This window comes from Boleophthalmus pectinirostris, unplaced genomic scaffold, assembly GCF_026225935.1.
Source record: "Boleophthalmus pectinirostris isolate CB_2022bp ecotype Guang Dong unplaced genomic scaffold, ASM2622593v1 HiC_scaffold_8, whole genome shotgun sequence".
Taxonomy (NCBI): domain Eukaryota; kingdom Metazoa; phylum Chordata; class Actinopteri; order Gobiiformes; family Gobiidae; genus Boleophthalmus; species Boleophthalmus pectinirostris.
This window is the reverse complement of record NW_026571515.1, coordinates 32003652-32027752: the sequence shown is the minus strand read 5'-3', so window position 1 is coordinate 32027752 and position 24101 is coordinate 32003652. Positions and strand designations below refer to the sequence as shown.

Genomic DNA, 24101 nt, shown 5'->3' with positions numbered 1-24101 from the left:
CTGGACAAAGTTTATTGTGCAAAATTAATTAAAGACAGAAATGAGCAACAGATTCCAACAAAAATACCAAACTCATTAATGAATGACACTGGTATATACCATCTTCATTAGAGAAAAATCTTATAGACTAATACTTCTGGAAGTGCAGTGCTCATCCGTAATTATGCTGCACCTGTCACACTCCTCTGCCATAACAACTGGCTCTCCATTCACTCTTATGGAAAGCTCATCATTAGGTGACATCATCTCCGCGCTGCTGACCTGGGGACACTCTGCTGTGACAGGGACAGGAAGTATATAGCCCCAGGATAGGGCCATTCTACACCACAACAAAGAGCACTGAAGCCTTGTTAGCAACCAGGTCAGATCCTGAAGAAAATAACCTAAAGCAGAGTGAGCGGGAGTCATGAAGCTGTTCCATTACCAACGACAAGTACCTCCACCAGCAATTAATTACCTATAACAGGCTGGAGAGTGTTCTGGGGGCCTAAACAATGGGCTACATCCCCTCCGCTATGATGCCTATAGAGAGTTTTGTTTCATACATTCATGTACAGTGCAGAACATACAGTTCAATACATACAGTAGAGTAACATCTAACATCCAGTATGAATACAATTATTTAATTTGTAAACTTGATGTTGATGAAATATCTCACACAATAGTGTATTAGATTAGATTATGTAATACCTTACTGCCAGATTTTGCAATTAAACAGCAGCTCCGTCATACAAGGACACTGGATTTTTGCAATTAAGGGTGCAACAACTATTTATATAGCTGTTATCTGGACTCTATATGTGCAGTCACACTTGTACAAACACCTCATCAATTCAAGAATAAAAAGGCAAAGCAAGTCTACATCAGGACTAAGCTAGGACCAAACAAGGACCAAACCAGGGTAAATGAGAACACACCCTAAAACATGCCATGTGCAGATTAGAAGAGATTTTCTTACCAACACGGAGCAGTAATTATATAAAGAATTTATATTTCAGGGTCTTTTGGGGAGAAAACCCTGCCTTACACATTCTGTAACAAGAAAGGTCAGAGGTTGGACTTCATTGGGTGTAAAAATGTAATATTCACTACCGTATTCACAAACTGATTAATAAAAATGTCATCTTAATTAATCAGCTAACTCATTATTAGTAACAGCCCTACAATATTTCAAATAGCAACATGAAGAAATGACATTATAAATCTCAACTCTTTAGTTAGAGTGTGACTGTAATAGAAGCACTAAAATATCAGCAGGGGATTTTATGCTACTTCTCTAAATAGCTTACTGTGAAATGAATATAGTACTGTGACATTTGGATTTCTAATTTTCAACAAACGTTATCAAAAATTATGAATGCAAAAAACAACAGCCAATTAGCTCTGTACACACAAGATGTTGCTCTTTGCTCCATAATATCATTGTTTGAGATACGACATCACAATAATAATTATATAGACTCATCATTCAATATATGAAAGCTGGAACACTATATTTTGGGGCTTAATTTTTGTCATGGGTACTTTTTCTTCGCAACAGTGGGGAATTTTTATTTAATACAATTTACAATTACAATTTAAGCCATAGAGGGTAGAATAAATAACTGCTATAGCTATTAATCTATTCATTCTGCTCAAGCCTTCTGAATGATACTGTCTGTTTGGTTTGATGGATTGTCCTGCTTTGTGTTAGTGGCATAAAGTAGTTTCAATATTATCGTTTATCGCAGTATTTCTCTGTAGCAATATATCATGCTTCAAAATTTGTTATCATGACTGGCCTATTTTTACATCCTCAACTCTACTAACAGTACATTTTATTAACCAAAACATCATTCACATTAGTTAGATTTAGAAGAGCTGAGGAGCTGGAGGCCAAACATTCAGCCCACCCACACATGAGCCGTAATGTCACAGATGGCGGCAGGGGTCTTACAGTGGGGGGTTGAAGATCTCGAGGGGGTCATAATTCACATAGTATCTGAAAAGGCCCTGGACGTGTGTTGGACCATAACAAGACCCCAAAAAGCTATATAGCCTTTGTTTAACCTCCCCTGACTTTCAATTCAACAACCTTTTCTCAATGGCTCCTAATTCAATACTTCATTTGCCGCCCCACTGCACCTGACTGTTGCCCTGAGCTACCAACCCCAAGACCAATTTTCAGACGCCATTTTGAACCAGAATGCCAAATTTCATTCGTTTTGAGTATGTACAGTACTGAGCTTCTATAGGTCATATGTGTTGTATTGTATCACTGGTAAGTAAGATTTCCAACCAGTTTTGCAAAATCAAAATATTAAAATGGATGTTGTCTAACAGAAATTGTGTGCTGTTGTTTATATAGTTAGAAATTATATAACATTCTGTATATACTAACTCTTCTAAGTTATTGCCATGTTTTCTTGCATCTGTTTTAATAGATTTGATTTCATGGTGATTGACATTTAAAACATAAACATAAGTACATATAACCTTTAAACTTTACTAACTAGTCTATGACAGAGTATCACTTAGCACTTCTATCTCCGATTATGCATTGTAAGACAAGATAATGTCTTCATCACTAAATAATAGTAGTTTCTTAAGTACTAACATACTAATTCTTACATAGATCAAGACCATTCTAAAACTATAAAGGAAAGGTCCAACATTTATCAGATTTATTTCACAGTATTACGTAACTTATTTCCATTGTTTTAGTACAAATGATCTGTGTGTGGGTATGTATTTTTTGACAATAATGTAAAAATATACACTCATCCTTATCCCGTTAAACAATACGTTTTTGGAGACATAACATCATTATTTCCCTGTTTTTGAAATGTGAGTGCGCTTGATGGAACACTGGGAGAATTAGATCGTAGCCAATGAGTCACGACTGACCCCGGACGTCTTAAGACTCCATTTGAGCCCATATTGTGTAGTGAAGCATTTCCCTGCACACGCGACATATAGTATTTTATTATCTCCATCAGACTGAGAGGGCATTACTTTAGCCAGAAAGCTGAGCGGCGATGGCGGAGTTGTTTCAATTAGGCCTAATGTGCAGCTTTATTCCTGAACTCTTGCTACTCTATAGTAATTTACTCCTGCTGAAATAGTCTTGGATTTCCCACTGTTACAACAGACTCATTTTGGTCAGGTTTTAATAGGATTAGACGGACGTCTGATGGCTACATTCTATGTTATTTACCAGTGAAATATGAGGTAATATTCTGAATGACTTTACTGTAGATGTAACTTTAGCCTGTAAGTTGTACATTATGCTCCAGGATTCTACAATGCACATACTGATGCATATTTAAACAGCTTTGTAGATGTTTATTGAACCAAACAATGATAATGTCTTTTATGCCTTACTTGCGGGCAGAATATTATAAGAATATTGCATGCGGAGTACATATTTGTTTGGCTTGTGAAAATGGTAACTAAAAATCAGAAGCGAAAAAGAGTTGGAACAATATGTTTGAAATAGCCTTCTTTGCCTCTAGTGTACTCTACCAAGTCTAGAACTTTTACTACAAATTTTACGTTTGGAAATGCAATGACTTTCATTCTTTATTTGTTGTACAAGGTTGCCAGGGGCTATTGCAATATGTGGTTCAATTCCAGTTACAGCCAGCACATATTGTTATTGTGTCCTTAGGCAAAACACCCACATAGCCTGTCTATGAATGTGATATTTGAATGATAGGTTGTGACTAAAAAGGTGCAGATTGGCAGCCACGTTTTCACATGTCTAAAGCTTTCTGTGGTCCGTGAAGAGGACTACATAAATCCAAGGCAATATTATGTCATTCGTTTGGTGATTCTTAACTGTCCTTGGTAAAGAATGTAAAGAGTGATTGTGCGTGTCTCGAAGTTCTAACAAAATTCCGCTTCAAGCATCAGTAAGTTCGCATCCATAGTCATAAACAAAAACTATAAATATAAGCGCGCAGGCTGTACTCAAACTCCACTGTAACTTTGCACCACACAGTTGTGCAGTTTGATGATCCGAAGCCAGATGCTAACCAACCCTTGGCAGGCTGTGGTCAGAAAATATGGGAATGAGAAAGACGCCAAAGCCAAAGTTTGACATTTCTGATCAAATGCCTTGCAGGCCTCAGCTCAGATTCTGCCAAGCATCTGTGTAGTTTCATTAAATATGAGTTAACACGCCATTACTCTACATCAATGAAGTCCCTATGACCATCTATTTCTCTGGAACATATTATACAGGTGTGTTCCAATTTTTATCAGCGTACAGTGCCTGAAGGACAACTGTGATTGAAAATGACACTTTGGACTGCTTTATTACACCTTAAGAATTCAATTAACTTCTCACATATGAACTCATTTACTTAGTTTGTGCAGATTATAAAGTCCAAATGAAAAAAAAAACGCCCCCAACACAAGTAATTTTCTTCGTATAATAGGCAATCTCAAGTCATTTTTAGATATAATAGCAGATTCCCCAATGTCAACCACTCAGCTTCTTGAAATTGGTAAAACTGCAACTCAGAGAAAACCATATCAAACTCAGCGTTACACAACAACCTGAGAAAGAGCCGAATCTTGCCTCGGGGGTCAGCAATTCAGACAATAGAAAGGACCGGCAGACACAACAGCACAACACAACAAGCATCAATCAAAAACGTCAACACCGCTATTACGCCTTTTGTTGGCTAACTACATCAGGGTGCGAGGGCCACTGTTGATGGGAGCCAGATAAGGCGTTAAGCACATCCGCAATAAAAAAGAATGAGTGAAAAACCTCATAGAACTCATTGTGTTTTCTCCCGAGGGGTAGTTTGCGGAGGTCTTTTTTAGCAGTGTGCAGGTGGTGATAAAACAATGCTCATTCGCACCTGCAGCAAAATGTGACTAAGCTATTATCAAGGGGGAAAAGGTGGGAGGGACTGGAAGATAGGAAGAAAAAGCCATCCAAGGATCATTTACAGTCATCTAGCCATCTACCGCCCAGCCACAAACCCCCCTGCCCCAGCCCCTCATACACCGATTAATCATTTTGTCAACCAGATAGGTCCAATCTGCATGTAAGTAAGGAACAAGGCGAAAGGGTAGGGCTGTGAGCAAGAATTCTGCGCCAGACGAGATAAACCAGAGAGAGGAACCTATAAAAAGAATAGAAGGGCATGAAAGTATTATTGTCTTTTTGGGAGATATCAAAATAAACAGATAAAATAGCCTGGACCTGGGGCAATAATAGGCTCTGCGACTGTCAAAACAAGAAGAAACACAATATATTAGATGTGTTTAATCTATAAAGTTATTGATATGAATGGCGCATCTTTAGTTTGGACCTTAATAAAGTATTGGTCTTCACTGTGGTTTACATCTATGCATTCAAAGTTGGTCGCTGTATTCAAATTGGAGTACTTATTCACAACAAAAAAGTCATTATAAAACATATACTTCGTAAATGGAAAGGGCAGTAAAGTCACCCAGTTTTAAACTAAGACAAAATCATGCATAAACAAGCACTTAAGCTAGATGATTGCTATGATGAACCTCGGAAAAGAAAGACAGAACATAACAGCTTATTGTAATTGCAAAATTTGTTAATCCTTCCTTGAACATAGCTACATTACTGGAATTTGTATTTGAGTTGAAATTAACACCAAACTGATTTCGGGTTTCAGATAAACGCTTGGCACAATACTGCAAATTTAAGATAAAGTGGGACAGGGGCACACAGTCACAATACTCAAATTTCAAACTCGATTTCTAAGGAATAGACTCAATACTCAGCACAGATGCAGATATGAGGATGGTAATAAATATACGGCCTATATGTGTGTTGTCCCTCAGTCGTCCAGGTAGTTTCCGCAATGGTCCATGGGTGTACTAATCTATGTGGTCTTATACATTTTCTGATACAGCTTAGAGTCATTTTACTTAAAAAAGATTCATTTCTGTCCTGTGAATGTGACTTTTTAGTATTGAGTATCTTTATTCAAATGGGTATCTAGTTTCAGTGCTAGTTTTACTATTGATTAGTATCAGATTTTTTGATACTGTTGACAACCCTGACTGTGACACAGAGATTTTGTAGAGTAGATGGATAAATACTAGGGGTGTAACGATATCCAAGTCTCACAATACGATATCGTCCTGGTATGAACTTCACCGTACAATATTTATTGCGATCTCATGGGAATGCTCATGATATGGTGGGGAGGCTCACGATTAGGGATGTAACAATATCCAAATCTCTCGATATTTTCATGATATACATCTCACGATATGGTATTTATTGCGATATTTTGTAGAGGCTAATATTCTACTTTTTCCACTTAAAATACCTTGAAAAGACTTAATCCAAAGAAGTAAGACTTAAAAGTGCTTAGAACTGTTATTTCTTCATGTAGTCTGCACTCAAATGGAGAAAAGGATCATCTTCTATGTGGTTCCCTCTATCGTTTTTCAACTATTGCTGCATCATAACTCTTGCACCATAACTCTTCAATAAATTGTGATGGTCCATGATATTATTGTTAGAACTTTGACAATACAATATCACGATATTTCGGTTATTGTTACATCCCTAGAAAGTACTGTAACAAGACAACAGATTTTAATGGTGACATAAACAGCATGATCAACATCTGAGAATTTTCCTTACAGTAGAAATCTCATAACATTGGTACAGAAACACTCCTGCTCACATCCAAGAGTATCTGAAAACCTCACAACCAATGTATCAGACCTTGATACTTGTATTGTAATGCACGCCAGGTTGTCAGGTTTTGCCCATATACCCACCCCTACCAGAGAAATGTCATTGGAAAACCTCTTCAGTGACTGAGTGTGCTTCCTTCCTAACCATCTGTTCTCAAACTTCCTGCATACTCCTGATTAAAAGGTGCTGTTTAACTTTGTCAGTGTTGCACAAAACATAATGGAGGACAACCAAAATTACATTTCTCTGCTCTACTAAGTGAAATTGCCTCCGCTTCAGAAACACCTGTATACAGAAATGAATGGAGAAACTAATCACAACATATTTCACTTGGATTGACATATGAATCAAAACTGAATGAAAACCAGACTTAGCAACAATTAACAATTCAAAAAGGCAGCAATTGTTTCAGAAATATTATGCCCTCTGTGGAGAACAAAATATCCAGTTTCCAAGGGGTCTAATTATGCACTAAATAAGAACTGCAACACTTTTACAAATACTATGTTCTGAAATGAGATTCTTGTATTAGCAGTTATAATATTCCAGTGCTCAGGGTCTACTGGTAGAAAACAATAACCAAATTTCTAATATAATTGTACAATTTGTCAGAATTTTCTTTTACATTATCCTTCAGCCATGTATCTCATTGATGGGAAGCTGTGGGCGGTGTTGGCACCATCCGTATTTAACAGTGTTAGTGCTTGCCAGTAACACTGTGTCATGTGACCGGGGGCTACTACTGGGCACGCTCAGAAGCTCACCTGGAGAGAGCGGCTTGACAACAGCTGAGCAATCACAATATTAGTGGGCGTCATCAGGAAAACCAATGACTCATACGAACCAAAGGACTGTATAATCTATCACTGTAATATATATAATTGAAAGAAATGATGATTATGTTGAAGATTTTGAAATCTTATTGCAGTGTTTTAATGCGGGGAATACAGTTGACTGAACAACTGACACCGCCTCTTGGGTGAACGGAGAAAAGTATTCTGTTCAAACCCAATCACATCACATCATGACAACTTTAAAACCCTTTTTACTACTGATTAAAGGGACACATGTAATTTATCTGGTGAAGGATCTGCCATCTGCTGGACTCTATGGATATGTTATTGCTTTGCTTGGAATGTACCACGGTATGGCTTTTAACATCTCTTTCTCCATGGATACAATCAGGTGGTGCCATGCAGGCCAAGTGACAGGTCAGATCTGCTGAGATCTGAGCCTGCCTAAGATTCATGTTTTTCAAGGTATACTTTTTTAGCAAAAAAAAAAACAAAAATACTATGGAACATTCAAGACAAAGTAGAGAACTCCTGGCACTCCTAGACGAATGGATGAAAAAGATTAGACTGTCTCATTCAAGAAAAAGCAACAATCCTCATCTAGGAAAGATACAGTGTGTACCTTTAAGTAAACAAATGTGTGTCAAAATCACAACTTAGCATAAACCAGGACCAACTGTATAATAAGATGTCCTTTTCATGTAATGGCAATACTTTCATTTGGATGCCAGTTAGTAATAAACGTTGTCTATAATCGTCTATTTTTGTCAGACGGAAGACATCACTGTTGTATTGTTATATTTAGTTTCTTGAGATATAGATTTGATGATATAGTAAGCAATTCTCAGATTTATTGGCAGCCCTATAGTACATATCTATTTATTCAGCAGAATGGTGAGTAATAAGAAGCCTGTCAATGCCTCTGCAGCTGAAAACTATTCGGTCACCAGCTGGAGTCGAGAAGGGCGCTGCCAGTTTTCAGAAAAAAAGAAAAAAAGATTGGTGAACTTCAAAGCATCTTTCATTTTCGTAGTTATGTATGAGGGACTGAGAAGGTATTTCTCACTGCGAGTGCCACTGGGAGCTCCAGCCCCAGGTATGGACTTAATGAGCCTGCATGTTTTAGATTCTGACAAAAAATCTGCAGGCCAAGCTTTGTATTGGACGGAGAGGAAGTCTGGCACTGGAGAGGTAAACATGCATCCAGGATGCTATATATAGATACATACACACAACATCCTGACATAGTTAAGCACTTTACTGAAACATGAAACTAAGTATCTAACAGACCAAAATGTATCCTAGCATTGAAAGAGCCAGATAGTTACCTCATTATACACTATTGGGAAACATAACATGGAAAATAACATGCTTTACATATCAAGTGTTTGAACACAAAGCACTGGGGAAAAAAGAAAAACTGAATATTCAGTGCGTGTCAGTGTGTGGAAAAATGTGAAAAGTTCAAACAGGGACACGTTTATCTGTAGTTGCAGTATCAATTCACTTTAATTTTGTATTGATCAATATCACAACCACAGATGGCTCACAAGCCATCTTAATACACTGTATTGTTATACCATCTTTACATACAACAAAATGTCCAAAGAAAGGGGTTTCAATGAACTTCTTTTTTTAAAAACACCAAATTCATTGTTGACCTTATTTGCTTTTTGCTTAAGTTTCCATTTTTGATTCAAGGAAGCTTTTACTAATAACATAAAAGTTTGGATTACAGCTTTAACATGGGCCTAATTTAGTACAAGAAAGTATGCTGCGATATATTGATCTTGCCACTAGGGGATCACAAGCTGGAGTACTCTTTATATCAGTCCCAAGACCAGAGAAATGGGGAGAACTGAACTAGGGAGGCCATCTGGCATAAAAACCTTAATAAAGCCACACTTATGATGGCAATTAATGAGCCTTAAGATTTGCTGCGATAACCCAGTATGGGAAAAAGGCATGCAATTGAAAAGAGTGTTGCAACCCTATTAGCGTTTGATACAGAATTGCAATAGTCAGCAGTGAGCACTTGCAGAGGCAGAGGCAGCTCTAGACAGGTTTTGTCCTTGGTCCTGTCACCTCACTGCTGCTTGTACTGTGTGTCCCGTGGGAGCCAGCAGAAAAAACAGCATCCTGCAGCAGTTTATAAAGATCCCCACCCTCAATACTTCACAGCACATCTGCCACCCTCCTCTTCCAACTTACAAGTGTGCCCGGACGAACCCAAAAACGCACCAAGATGCTTCGTGGGATTGTTTAGACTGTCTACAGTATACAGTACAGTGATGTGGTACCTCGGTGTGGCGTGCCGTTACTGTGAGGGGGGTGTTACAATAGAAAGACTGAAATGGGGGTAGAGGCAGCATCTGTCAGCAGGCTGGACACTCTCCAGGAAAAGAGCTACTACACCCAGCAGCCAGGCTAAATGAGGCATGATCAATGGACACAAATGTAGATCCACGCCTCTCCTATCCGATTCACAATACAACGTGACCAAACACAGTGCAAAAACTATCACAGCAGGATGAGAGGCAAGACCGACTATTTGGTTGCTATGAGTCAAGTTGGGACAAGGAAGTAACACATGCACATATGATTGGATGGGAGCAAGCTACCCAGAAACCAGTACAAAGCATGCTACTAGCTTCTGCAATTCTATTAAGAAAAACTGTCCAGGCATCGAAGCAAAGAGTTGAAACACTCTCTTACCAGCTCTATAGTATTGCTGTATTGATGGTGTCCTGTGTATAGCCGCTTCTAACCCATTCACCGTGGAGGCACTTGGGGTTTAATTCACAACGTCTTAAAATGATCCCCGGACCGCGGTTCCATCAGCACCACCAAACTGCAGTCTCTCCCTCTCTTCCTCTCGCGCTGGATCCACTGCAGCACTACTTGCTCTCACTCATCCTTTGCGACTACCCCCACCTCTGCTCGCCTCAATGCCCTCCTCCTCTTCCTCTCCCACTCCCCCCCTCCGCTCTCTCCCTCTACACTCTTTCTATCTTTTGCACTGAAAGGATCCCCCCCTCCTCCTCTCCTCCTTCTTTTTTTCTCTGTCTTCCATCTCTTCCACTATACTACTCGTGCCGGGTAGCTGATTTGCGATGCCGCTCACAAGGTATGCAGCAATCTGGCGATGCACACAAGAGGAATCGCGTGATAATGCTGTTTGCGTTCAGGTACTAGCTGTGTTGTTTAAAGTAGAGAGCTGAATATAAGGCTTAAATGGGCTATTAGGGTGGTGGGACTAACAATACTGGATGTAAATAAGCAAAAATATAGCACATTGCTGATGAGGTCTCTGGGTAGTTGCACGAGAGAAACAAGGCTGTCATTGGCAGTGTGGTTATGCTACTGCAATAACTGACCACATTTATCAGAATTATGTCTTTAGACTTGCTCCACTCCCACCACTATTGAGGAAGCCAGACATAAGCAAGGGACAGTAATATAGACTTGTGTAATAATACAAAACATCATAAACATTGATTTGGTATACCTACTCTAAGTAATGTGATTATTTTTATATAAAAGTGAAATTGGAAAACAGTGATAACGCAATTTTGAGCATCCACATCTAACTAATATATAATTGCAGGTAGCTTGCAGACAAAGCAAATATTTATGTTTAATAGTAGACCAGACTTGACATTTCTAAAACTGAACTACCAGAGTTGTTGCTAGGAGAAACTCAGGAGTTCATTTAAAGGTCCTATATTACACAAAATAGTATCTATAAGACATGTTATAATGTTGTTACGTCATCAAAACATACTTGGAGTTGTTTTTTGTTTCACTCACACATGTCTGAGTAATCCTTTAATATTAGTCTGCCTACATCCCCAAAGTTCAAAATGCTCTGTTCCACCTTGTGATGTCATGCAGTGATAGTTTTCAAGTTAACAGCTACCTTTAACCTTTAGTTCAGTGGAGATTGGCAATTCCAGGTCTGAAATTATGTAAATGATTCTAGTGAAGGTGTATGGAGTTTAAAAACACAGCGGAGCACTTCCTGTATTAACATGGCATCCCAAGGTGGAACAGATTTCCTTTCAGTTTTTCATTTCAGTTTTCTGTAGGCAAGAAAAACTAAGCTTAATTTTGTATGATTTGTAAATATGTGAATGAAACAAAACACAACTCCAGGTATATTTGTGACGTGGAAACAACATTATAACCAGTGTTGTGCATGAACGAGTTCAAAAGAACGCGTTCATTGAACACGTTCATTTTTCAGTGAACTTTGAACTGAACGCAACACTTTTGTAAATCAAGAACTTGAACGTGAATTTGTTCAAATTATGTGTGATGAACGACGTACGTCACTGTTGGGGTTCAGTTAAACGTCGGAATTTGACGAGTGACGATCTGCTCGCACTTCACCTGACGAAACCACAGCCGCGTGTCAACGCGAAGGCGACTCCACCGGCAGCTTTACCGGAACGTACGGGCTCTTGTGTCTCTCAATGAGAAGTCAATCAAACTTGACTGGGCGCGTTTAGCTGCTTGTATTTACCTTCTGTACAGGCTGACCACGGCAAACGCAAGGATTTCAAAAGTTAATTTCAAAGCACTAATTAACAGTGTATGTGGATCTGGGCTCTTTCACATGATACACAACTGCCCAGGGAGCACAATGTGCTGATGGTAAATGCACAAATACAACAACAGATACATGCTCTCTGTGTATTTTGACGGGGATATGCGCCGACGCTCGTGTAGAGCGTCAAAAAATAGGATGGATCCTATTTTCTGAAATCTACACGCACAGGACGTGCTGCTCCGCGCGTATTATTTTACTTGGTACATATGTCAGTAACGCGCGTCACAATGCTTTTTTAACCTGGATTGAAATGGTGGGTTTTTCGTTTTTCTTCATACAAATTTGCTAAAATCACCGCGATATCAGCAGCGGTGAAACGCCGGAGGTTCGCCCGCGTAGACCGTGATCCTGAGCGAAAGGACCGACGCAGAAGTCCGCGCTCCACCGAGATAAACGCAGCTGACGCCCGATCGCACTCGAGGTTCTCTCAGGGGCGGTCCTAGATTCCAAGTTCTAGTCCAGGATTAGTCCTGGTTTGGTCCTGGTTTAGTCTTGGTTTAGTCCTGGTTTAGTCCTGGTTCAGTCCTGGTTTAGACCTGGTTCAATTCTGGTTCAGTCCTGGTTTAGTCTTGGTTTATTCCTGGTTTAGACCTGGTTCAGTCCTGATTTAGACCTAGTTCAGTTCTGGTTTAGTCCTGGTTCAGTTCTGGTTTAGTCCTGGTTCAGTTCTGGTATAGACCTGGTTTAGTCCTGGTTTAGACCTGGTTCAGTTCTGGTTTAGTCCTGGTTTAGACCTGGTTTAGTCCTGGTTTGGACCTGGTTCAGTTCTGGTTCAGTCCTGGTTTAGACCTGGTTCAGTTCTGGTTTAGTCCTGGTTTAGACCTGGTTTAGACCTGGTTTAGTCCTGGTTTAGTCTGGTTCAGTCTGGTTCAGTCCTGGTTCAGTCCATATACGGCGCAAAAGTTCAGCATCTTAACAGTTCTTTTGGTGAGAGTAAATTAAAAGTGCTGCAATAGTCGTGTAATGTTTTACATTTTAAATACAGTAATATTGTAATGTAACAAATGACTTTGAAATGACAGTAACAAGTCATAAATAACACATTACAGTTTTAAAGTCACTCGTCCAACAGTGTATCTTGTAAAGTTGTTGTAAACTAGAAGTCAGTTTGAAAAATAAAAGCAGCCTTTCATTTACAGATCTCATCTAAATATAAAATGAACTGAACTTTGAACTAGTTCAAAATTAAAATTGTGAACTATGAACGTGAACTATTCACTTTGAACAAGTGTGAACTGAACTTTGAACTAGTTCATGAAAAGTGTGAACTTGCACAACACTGATTATAACATAGATCAGGAAATAGCATAATATGGGCCCGTAAATAAGATAAAACAAGAAAAAACACAACCACGATAGGGATTTTCCAATGTTGCAATGCAAAATTCAAAAACAACAGAAAATAGAAAGATATAAATAATAGTAATATTAAAACACAACAGCAGAACAGTAAGCTCTTTACACATTGCATTACATTATTCATTCCCTACAGTCAATTTTATGCATGGTCCGCCCTTAATAATTGTGAGAAAAAAATAGATGAGAAGAACGCAGCCTTGGATCCAACTGTTGAAAGAATAACAGCTGGAATATTTGTGAAATGGGGTCAAAATCACCTATTAGCAACACTAAACAAATGTGTTGTTGTTAAATATTTTTAGCAATTAAAAAGTGTTAGAATCCCAGACGGCACAAACGGGTACCGGCTCCAACCACAAGGAGTCAGTATGTAAAAGAAAAATGAAACACACCACCTTAATTAGCTGTAATAAAGCATGAGCAAATTCATAACTCATAATAAAGAAATAGCTAATTAAGATTTGGTCATACATAGATATTACTTAATTAATACCTAGAGCTCTTAATTAGGTAGTTACTATGCCTGATCCTTCTTAATATGTTTAATATTTATTTATTTTAATGTAATTGTTTAATATGATTTTCTTTGTTGTAATTCATGCATAGTTATCATATTAATAAAAAATAAACTTACCACAAACCCTCTTTTCATTCAACAATCATGTTCTAATATGATAAAGAGCTGAAAATGTGCTCTGTCAGTGTCTACGTCTGATAAACACATTCCACATATGAAAGCTGCATATATGTATAATTCAAAGGCATTATCTTCACAGTAGACCTCTTAACTCATAACAGATTTCCATGCTTTAGTTGAGGTGTAAATCAGCTCACCAAATGACATGATGTGGTGCTCTTTTGCCTAACACCAGTGCGCGGGCAGACAGTTGGGAGCCCTGTGGGTATTACTGTGTGTCACTGAGAATTATCGTTGTCCCTTAAGTGAATCACCTCTTATTGGGCAGCAACGAGCACTTGAACCAGAAATCAATAAAATCTCAATCACTGAAAATGGAAAGGCTGAAAGATGGCTCTGGGTAATTTCCAAACATACAAGAGCAAAGAAAAAGAGGAGAGTAATTTGTTCAGTGTCTGTGCTAACACGTACAGCCGGGTTTTAAAATTAATTGAGATTCAGTGATTATGGGATGGATGAGGTAGAGTTAGTGTTTATATGTATGACAGGGACTATTAGTTTTCAAATGAGTTTTACACCAGATGCCCTACCTGAAACAAATGTGACAACAGATCAGGTATCTCTCAATATTGTCACAATACTACTATTTCAGGCTTCAATACTAACGACAAGGCTGAGTGGCTAGCTGCGTTCCTTGGGTCGCCTGGGCCTTTCTGTGCATGTTCTGCCTGTGTCTGGGTGCTTTTTTCCAGGCACTTCAGTTTCTGTCAGTTTCATCAACCCAAAACATGCTCCAAAGGTATTATCCTCCAGCTACTTCCAAAATACAGTAGATTAAGATTATTTTAAATTTTATCAGGAAAGTATTGACACTAGTCACTTTTAACATAATAATTACTTGTATTCAAATGAAATTGAAAAATCATCAGGCATACCTCATTTCAAAATCTTAATAATTTGAAGGAGAGGTCACATGTGCAAGGGCAACAAAAGTATAGCACATGTTCAATAAAGCAATAAGGCACCATGGCACACTTCCTGGTTGGATCAATACAGTGTTTTATCACTTTAATCTTCACCGTGCCCAGTCTATTTTCTAACTTGTATAGCCTTCTCTTACACAAATCAAATAAATAAACCATTTCCGCGCCCTCATCGACAATTGGTGTGGCATTTAGCTTTTGCCATTTCTCTGCAAGCTTTTGTGTGCAACATTGTAAAAGATATTTCAGAGCCGCTGAAACTGATGCAGCTCGAATTCAGTTTCTGAGAGTGCGAGGGATATTGATCACACTAAGATTCATCGTATGCAGGGAAAACCCACGGCACGCACACAGCCCCTCTCCCACAGGGACGTGCAACTGAGACCAATAATGATTTGCAGCACAAGCTGACATAAAGATACTCTTGTTACTATCTCACTACAACTTGAAGTAGCAGATACTCAACTGTCTTTACTGGCATCATTTCATTGAGAAAAACAAGCTTTACTTTGAAGAAAACAGGCCAAGTCTCTGGAGTCGACTCTAAATACATTAAAATAAGTGGAGGCGAGCACACAAGCTTACCGCCATGAATTAAAACTGAGCAGTCATTGACTAGAGGGAGGCAGCAGAATACATAATAAGATCACATGCACCACCATGTGTTTTATGCAATGGTGTTTTCAAGACTACATATCAATGCTGTGAGAGGTTGAGATAACAGGAATACATATTTGCAACTGATTAAAGTAAGATGTAAATAATATAATGTATCACTGAGCCTTGAAATACCTGTGTGCAGTGAATTATCCTAAGATATGAAACTGTTTGCTTCTAAGTATGTTGGCTTTATCTAGGTTTAGACACAGTTTTCTTGGTTCAGAGCTTTTCTATTACATCATGTCCTATGCAACTTGCAGTGGGTGTTAGTATTTAGAAGCACAGATGTGAGGAGGTGCAACATGGCAACTGAGGACTGTTGGCTTTGGTTTAATAATTTCACAACTATACAGAAGAAAACCTATATATATATATATATATATATATATATATATATATATATATATATATATATATATATATATATAATATATATATATATATATATATATATATATATATATATATATATATATATAGATATATATATATAAAAGAGTAGAATATGAACCAAGACTAGCAACAGGATTTTAAAAAATTCCAAAATGTTGCAACCTTTCCATCACTCAACATAATGAGCTTATACTGAAATAAAATTTCATTTCTAGAAATAAAGCGTTTTCATTATTCCCTGCTAACTTTAACTTTTCAATTTTCAGTTCAAGCTCTGATACATGCTGTGACCTTTATTTATAATTACTTAGAAGGTATTTATTTTTCTTATAGTTAGTTTCCCTGTCTAGTTTCATTCACACATGTTCAACACACATACCCTGCATATTTAGACTGACCTTATCCCTGAAACATAAAACACTCTGTTTCACCTTGTAATGTCATGTGGGAATACAGGAAGTGCTCCACTGTGTTTTTAAACTTCATACACCTTCACTAGAATCATTTGAATAATTTCAGCCTGGGAATCTCGACTGAACTAAAAGAAAAAGGAAGCTGTTAACTTGAAAACTATGGTGTCATGACATCACAAGGTGGAACAGTGCATTTTGGGCTTTGAAGATGTAGACAGACTAATAATGCAGTATTACATAAATATATGTGAACAAAACAAATACAACAGGTAACAGCATTATAACATGTCGTGAAGCTCACAAGATTCAATTTTGTAGAATATACGTAGGACCTTTAATGTTAACAGTTGACATAATTAACAAGAGCAGATAATCAGTGCAATATTAGAAATAATTTCATTAAAAGAAATACACTTTGCAGAATTGAAATTGTTAGAAGATGTGTCACTTTATGATAGTTTTACTGCGTGTACCCTGGGCAAGCATCACAACACATACGGTAATAGCCTTACATATTCAAATGTATTCTGGCAGTCTCCGGGGAGGGCTTTCTCGTTAATAGGTGAAGCTGATCAATGCTGAAAACAATGAGGCTGACACATCCTGCTGCTGTCATTGAGAACGGCTAAGAGCAGTATTCATGCTCTCAGCCTGCTCTGTCCACAGGGGATTCTAGTTTATGTTAATGTCATGTCACAACACTGAGAAGTCCATAGTTTAGAATTGTGATGGAGGGCAGGTAAGAATAGTATGGTGAAGTTTGAGCGATGATCTCATTCTTGTAAGTGACAATCTGCTATTTTGATTAAATTAGCATATTGTGATTCACTAATTCTCTCTAATGTAATCACAACCACACCTCCTATTGGTCAACCTCAGCAGTTAATGACAGATGAATTTAAAATTGCAATAAACTTTCAAAATTTAGCATGTTCTATCCTGGAAAAAATATGAACCCACGCCATTTATTGTACATTTTGTAAAAAACACATTTTGCTTTTCCTTCTTGTTGACCAATCTCAGGTCTCATCTCAAGGGAACTGTGTCTCCTCCCATCCTTACTCAACATGATACGTCCTTCACTTTATTTTTAAACCATAGACTATTAAGAATCTTATGACATCACAGGCACACAGTCTACTCCCTCTTACGGGCCCTGAGCAGCAAAGCCTCCATCACTCAAGTAAATGATTCTGATTAATCAGCAGAGTGCCGGAGTGTGGAGGTTACATAGGAGAGCTGCCTGCTTCAACACTAAATCTTCCTCACACTGGGTTGGACCTGCATCTTCTCCATGCCTTTAATCACTCCCTATATACTGCAGTGAGAGTCTCCTCCTCCTCCTCCTCCCTGGCAGCAGCAGCACATGCACGGCTTTTCAGGAACAGATGACTGAACCGGGGAAGCCCTAAGCACAACATTTAAGAGTCACATGCAGCAGAGGATCCATAAACATGCAATTATGCAATCATCGCTTTTGCGTCTGCGGTGGTGAGCCACGGATGCTCTCATTCATAATTGATTCAAATGATGACAGAATATATCCCAGAAATGATTATTTAACAACTATAAGTCACGTGGCAATTAAATAAAATGTTGCAGTATTAAGCCAGCTGTAGAAGAGTTGTATTGAAAATGTGCTGTTTTTGAGACACAGTTGGATAAAAGATATAATATCATTGTCAATAACAGAAATTGCATGAAAAAGAGACCAAAACATCTAATGTAATCTCCTGAACATGAGTATAAAGTTATTTTTTATGGTTCATTTTATAGTCTAGTTTTTGTACCAGACTTGAATTGACAGGCACATTTTTAGCACATTCCTGATTCATTGTTAAATATATATAAATACACTATTAACTGTAGACAGAGATAACTCAAAATGATATTGAGATTTTCATTTTGTCAATATAGTCCACCCCTAACCAGCAGTTCAATGTAAAAACAAAAACAAGCTAAACAATGAGAGCATGACTTAATTAGTATTGAATATTGAATATAACAGTGCTTTACATTGCATTTACATTCTGGCCATAGGTCCCTCTGAGCACCAAAGTTCATTCGAGCACACACACCACATTCATACACACGCGAAGTGGGTGAAGGGTATTGCCCAAGGACACAACCGGGTTGAGTACTATCCTCCTTCTAGTGCAAGACCTAAGCTTGAATGAACACAGAGGGTTGTGTCAATTTAATATTAAGAGCACTGGATGTTGGATAGTAGATAATGAAGAACCTTGAATAGAAAAGCTGAAAGGAAAAAGGACTTTAATTTTATGAACCACTTAATTTCAGTTTTCATTAACTGTAAGCCTTAAGCATAAGTATAAAAACAAACACTTAAAAATTCACTCACTGTACTATCTATTGAATTGGTCTGAAATGTGTTTGCCTTGGGTTATATGTTTTAAAAATATATAAATGCCTTTTGAATCCAACTCATTTAAATTGACTTTTACATTATTTTCCAGTTTACTAAAAGTTAAAACCAAGCATTAAATGGGTAGGTACTGCGTATTCATTCTTGGGGAGAGCGATATAACATAATCTCAATTTTATTACAGTCTAGATTACAATTAGTAGTCTTTATCTTGAATTTAACTGCAAACTAAAACAATATGAGTATGGAAAGTTAATGCTTTACTGTGATTGGTTGGACACAACTGTCAGTCAGGGCATGACAAAGGCTGGCCAATAGAAAGAGGGGTGAAGTATGTGTTTGAGCATAGGGCTACATTAAACGGACCACATTATGCTATTTTCTGATCTGTGTTATAATGTTGTTTCCTCATCAAAAACATACCTGGAATTGTGTTTTGTTATATTCACACATGTTTAACACAGAAATGCAACATATTTTAATCATGTGGTAATACAGGAAATGTTTCACTGAGTTCCTAAACTTCATACACTTTCACTAGAATTATTTGGGTCATTTCAGCCCTGGAAATGCCGAACAAAACATAAAAGGTAGTTCTTAACATGAGTACTACCACTACATGACATCACAAGGTGGAAGAAACCATTTTGAGCTTTAGAGATAGAGACTGATTAATACTTAAAGTTACTCAAACATGTGTGACCGAAACAAGCCACAATTCCAGGTATGTTTTTGATAAAGTAAGAAAGTTCTAAAATGACTAAAGATAAAAATAGTAAATTTTACATAATATAGGGCCTTTACACAGAGAACCATTGAATCACAATCAGAGACAATCACCTAACAACAGTGTGTATCACCACTATTCACTTGGCATCATATCAATTTGACTTTTATTCTCATATTGCCAAGCCCAAACTTCAATTTTTTTTTCAATTCATTTTTAATACTGACTCGCTGTGGGCCCCAACCATAGACAAATTACCGTCTTGACTTCCTGCCAGTGAACACTGGAGGAACAGAAGCAGCCTGGTTGTTAGATTGACCAGAAGCTCTTGACATTTGGGAGAAGGGCATTGGCTGCAGGATGGGAACATGTTACAGTATGTGCAATGTTCTGTCTCATCCTACAGAAGACGGCCCAGGCAGATACACAGGGTTGCACTACACATCGCCAGTTAAATAGATCTTAACACATCTCTACTGCTCAGGGCATGTATATGAAATAATACAAAGAGATTAGGTACTTACAGCCGAGTCCTGAATGTTAAAATGTGGCAGGAGGTTATCACAGTGTGATGGGTTTGGTCAAACAATCTGCAAGATAAAAAAAAAACAAAAAAAAAGTATTATCAGAATAGTACTCTGTAGAGGAGATATAATTAACTTCTACAGCGGTTCTCATATAAAGCGGGTTCTGGTGGTATTCAAGAGTCTTTTGGCCTGGTTTAGACCTAGTGAAGTCCCAATCATGGTCTGAAATGCACCGATCCACCTTTTTCAGTTACAATACTGATTTCGATACTGTAGATACTCGATATCAACCGATATCATTGCAGAGACTGAAGATAGCATTTATTTGCTTTAAACAAAAATAAAATAAGACAAAACTGATCCAAATGTGTTGTGTAGCTGTTATTTATGCCACAAGTAACTACAGAACAGCCTTGTGTAAATAAAAGTTCAAACATTTTTTAACTTTCTGGACCAACTATGACCAGTATAGTCTTATTTAATCAATGTGGATATCCACTGAACTGATATTTGGATGCCAACATCTTTTCCAGCAAATTTTTCAGAATAGCCGCTGATATCAGATTGGTGCATCCCTAGTCTGGTTTTAGTCCTGTAGCTCTGGCACATGAGGTAATACATTAACACCTTGTTTAGTCAGAGTAACAAGCTGGTTCAGTCATGTTTTTGGTAAAAGTCCACTATGTAACTTTTCTGAGGAAGACGTTTTTGCTGGAATGTTCAGCACTATGGCATTATGGTGCCACCTACTTGTCTTCATAGATACGTTTAATGCCATACCGTGGACCATTCCAGGCAAAGCAACAACATCTCCATGGAAACAAGCAACAGTACATTTACATTACCCACTTTAAGTAACTTTAACTTATTTGGTCCAAGTATACATCTGTTTGGTAATTAGTTTAGTTAATTATTTTTCACAAATTAAGAATACACAATATTTCCTAGTACTTGGTCTACAGTAGAAATGGATCTTTCTTTCCTTTCACCAGCACACAAAACAACAAAAACAGTCAGTAGTAAATTATCAAAAAATCTCATTCATTATTCTCACATCAAAACAGTGAAGCAGCAGAACAGTAGCTGCAGCAGAATCATTTTGAGCTGAAAGAACAATATTGACAGCTGTCCGACTCTTACATAAACAAGCTGATAGATGCCCGGAGCTGAATGATTTGATCCACGGTGCAGCGCTGCAAATGAATTATCAGTGACAGCGATCTGGTGCAGTACACAGCTCACCAGTTATTGGATTAATTTATTGTCATTAGCAGAGTACCACCCTAATGGTCCTCTATGATGGATGACTCTGACACATCACACTTTCCCTCATACTTAAAGCACATTTCTATACATATGGCTTGAGTAATATGGGCGTGGCAACCTGACAACACTTACGAAGTTTGGCTGCAGGATGGCCTAGGTTAAAAAGTAAAACAAAGTGATAAGAAGATGAAGGTGAGAAAAGTAGGCCTTGAGTAGTGTTTTTGAGTATCCTGTATGCATGGATTTCAGAATGAAGAAAATACCACTGCCATGGCAATTAACAATTCAAAGCAAAAGTTGTCCTGTCCCAGTACCCACAATACACATGTGCACTTCATGTGTTCTTCAGTGACCATGGTGACACAATGCAATCATTGCCAAAAAAAAGTTTTAAAGTAGTCTGAAACAAAAAAATACAAAATTAAATTAAACAACACATTTTCAGGAGCATCAATTTGTGCGTTCATGGTCCTGTTTAGATGTTTGATTTTCAACAAAAAGGTGAGCGTGACAGCACAAATCAGACCAACTATTGTAGTTTTGGCCAAATTGTTTCTTTATGGTCAGATTGAGTTAAAACAAAGCTCAGATTGAAGTCTAAATTGAGTAACAAAGCTTCAGATAAAGCAGTGCCTCCAGATATCTGCACACCTCTAGGGAATGTTGATGACATCAGCTGTGAAGTATCAATTGCAAAAACAACCGTTATCAAAATGGCTTTAAAAAAGAAAATTTATAGGCTTGTTCAAATTAATTTTATAATTAGTTCTAGAGGTAGTGTGGGTTGGTATGGTTATGATGCTGATTAACTGAGTAATATGCATACCCTTTCATCATGATTGGGCATTTTAAATCTCTCTAATTGCCAACATAAGGACTTAAGTGAATTCTATTTCAGGGAGAGTTTCTCCCTCAGTCTTGGCAAAACAGTCCATTTCATGATTCATTAGCCTTAATAGCTTTAATGTAATTGTATCACACGCAATCTACAGAGAGAAAGAAGAACCACCTCCAACTGTTCCAGTGACAAAAACAACTTACTGAAGAGTCAAACTTTTTGCTCTATATGTCTCTTAGTGAAGTTGTGATAAAAAATGGATTTCCTTATCGGGTGTCTGGCTAAAAAGTGGCAAAACTTTTGAAAGGGTGGAAGATTGATAAGTTTGTTGCAAGCGACCTTTTCTATCTTACTGCCAACTCAAGCAAGACAACGGCTAATGATTCATTCTAGTAGAAGACACATAAGGAGACGAGATGTCCGTCAGGGAGCCCACAAATTATGGGCATCAAGTAACATTTTTTCCCAAAGGTACTGCAATTGTGATTAGATTTGCAATTAGTTTTTCAAAAGATTCATTTCGCTCTGAGCATTTTAAGCATTAGCATTTGAGAAAAATATGAACTACAAATATGAACAGGATTAATAGGTTTTATACATTATATAAGACCCCATGGAGACTGGATATTTGTAGACTGAAGACACCCACAATAGGTATAATCCTCCAGATAAAGTAATCCTGACCAAACCTATAGGCTCAAGATCTACAGATGGGTCCCCTTACACTGCACCGTGGCACCCATGGTTTGAGGCAGTTCCTCAAAGTGGCATTTAAGGATGGGTCAAATGCAGAGGAGGTTTCCATATGGGGACAATAACAGGCACTTTAGGTCTGATATCAGGTACCGGCACTTGTACTCATCAGTGTGTGCCAGAGCCAATACCAGAATAACTGTGCTATGTCATATTTGACACTCATCGCAGGCATCACAGCTTGCCTCTCAGCTGAGCACTGAACTCTGAGCAAAGAAGGTGACCATAAAGACTGCACATTAACTGTTCTGCACATTAAGCTCAGCTTTAGTCATGTGTCACATGAACAATGAAAATATTAAAGACTGAAGTTTTTTATAGTTCACAAATATCAGTGCAGTGCCTGTTGTTTACATAGTAGCAGGCTAACGTGGCTAAGTGATGCACTGTCTGTTCTAAAAGTGTCTCCTTAACAGTTAATGCAGAGCACAGTTTGCAAAGATGAACTATTAAATATTAAAAGGTACTCACTCATCTAAATATACTGGAATAATATGTGATTTTAGAAGAAATCAAATAAATATTCCAGTGAAAAAGTAGGCTATACTATAAAAATCCAAAGAAATTAATCTCTGTTATTGGTACTCGGTATCATTACTTGGAATCGGAAAGTACTCAAAAAGAAGTACTCGACAAAAGTGATATCGCTGCATCTCTAGTGAAGTCCAGTCTTTGTAACTTGACCAAATATAGATTTTATTCATTTTGAATTACACAATTCTGTCATTCCGAGTAATTCTGAGATATTTAGGTTTAAAGTTCTGACCTCTCATACGGTACAATGGAATGGGGAAATGGCTTTTTGCTGATATAAACCTAAACAATAAACCAAGAGCTACAAAATCATGGTCAGATATTTAGGAAGAAGAATGTATACAACTCAATTTCAACAAAAATGTCAGACAGAACCATGAAATTCTAAGGGGATGATTTCCATTGAGATGATTTTCTCAGTCCTACTTCACAGCCCTCAAAAACACATCATGAAACTGCCAGAGTGATTTGAGAGAAGAGAAAAGTAAAGCAGAGGCGCTTCCAACTCAGCAGCAGCAGCCTCCAAAGATG

At 37.8% G+C, this 24101-nt stretch overlaps 1 protein-coding gene across 1 annotated transcript in view; it reads right to left on the bottom strand.

Moving 5' to 3' along the window:
• The window catches only part of LOC110164833 (synaptotagmin-2-like), a 77764-nt gene that overhangs the window by 15802 nt on the left and 37861 nt on the right, over positions 1–24101 (bottom strand). The window contains exon 2 of the mRNA XM_020929963.2: positions 20177–20242. The gene's annotated coding sequence lies outside the window, so the exon portion shown is untranslated. The remainder of the gene's footprint in view (positions 1–20176; positions 20243–24101) is intronic.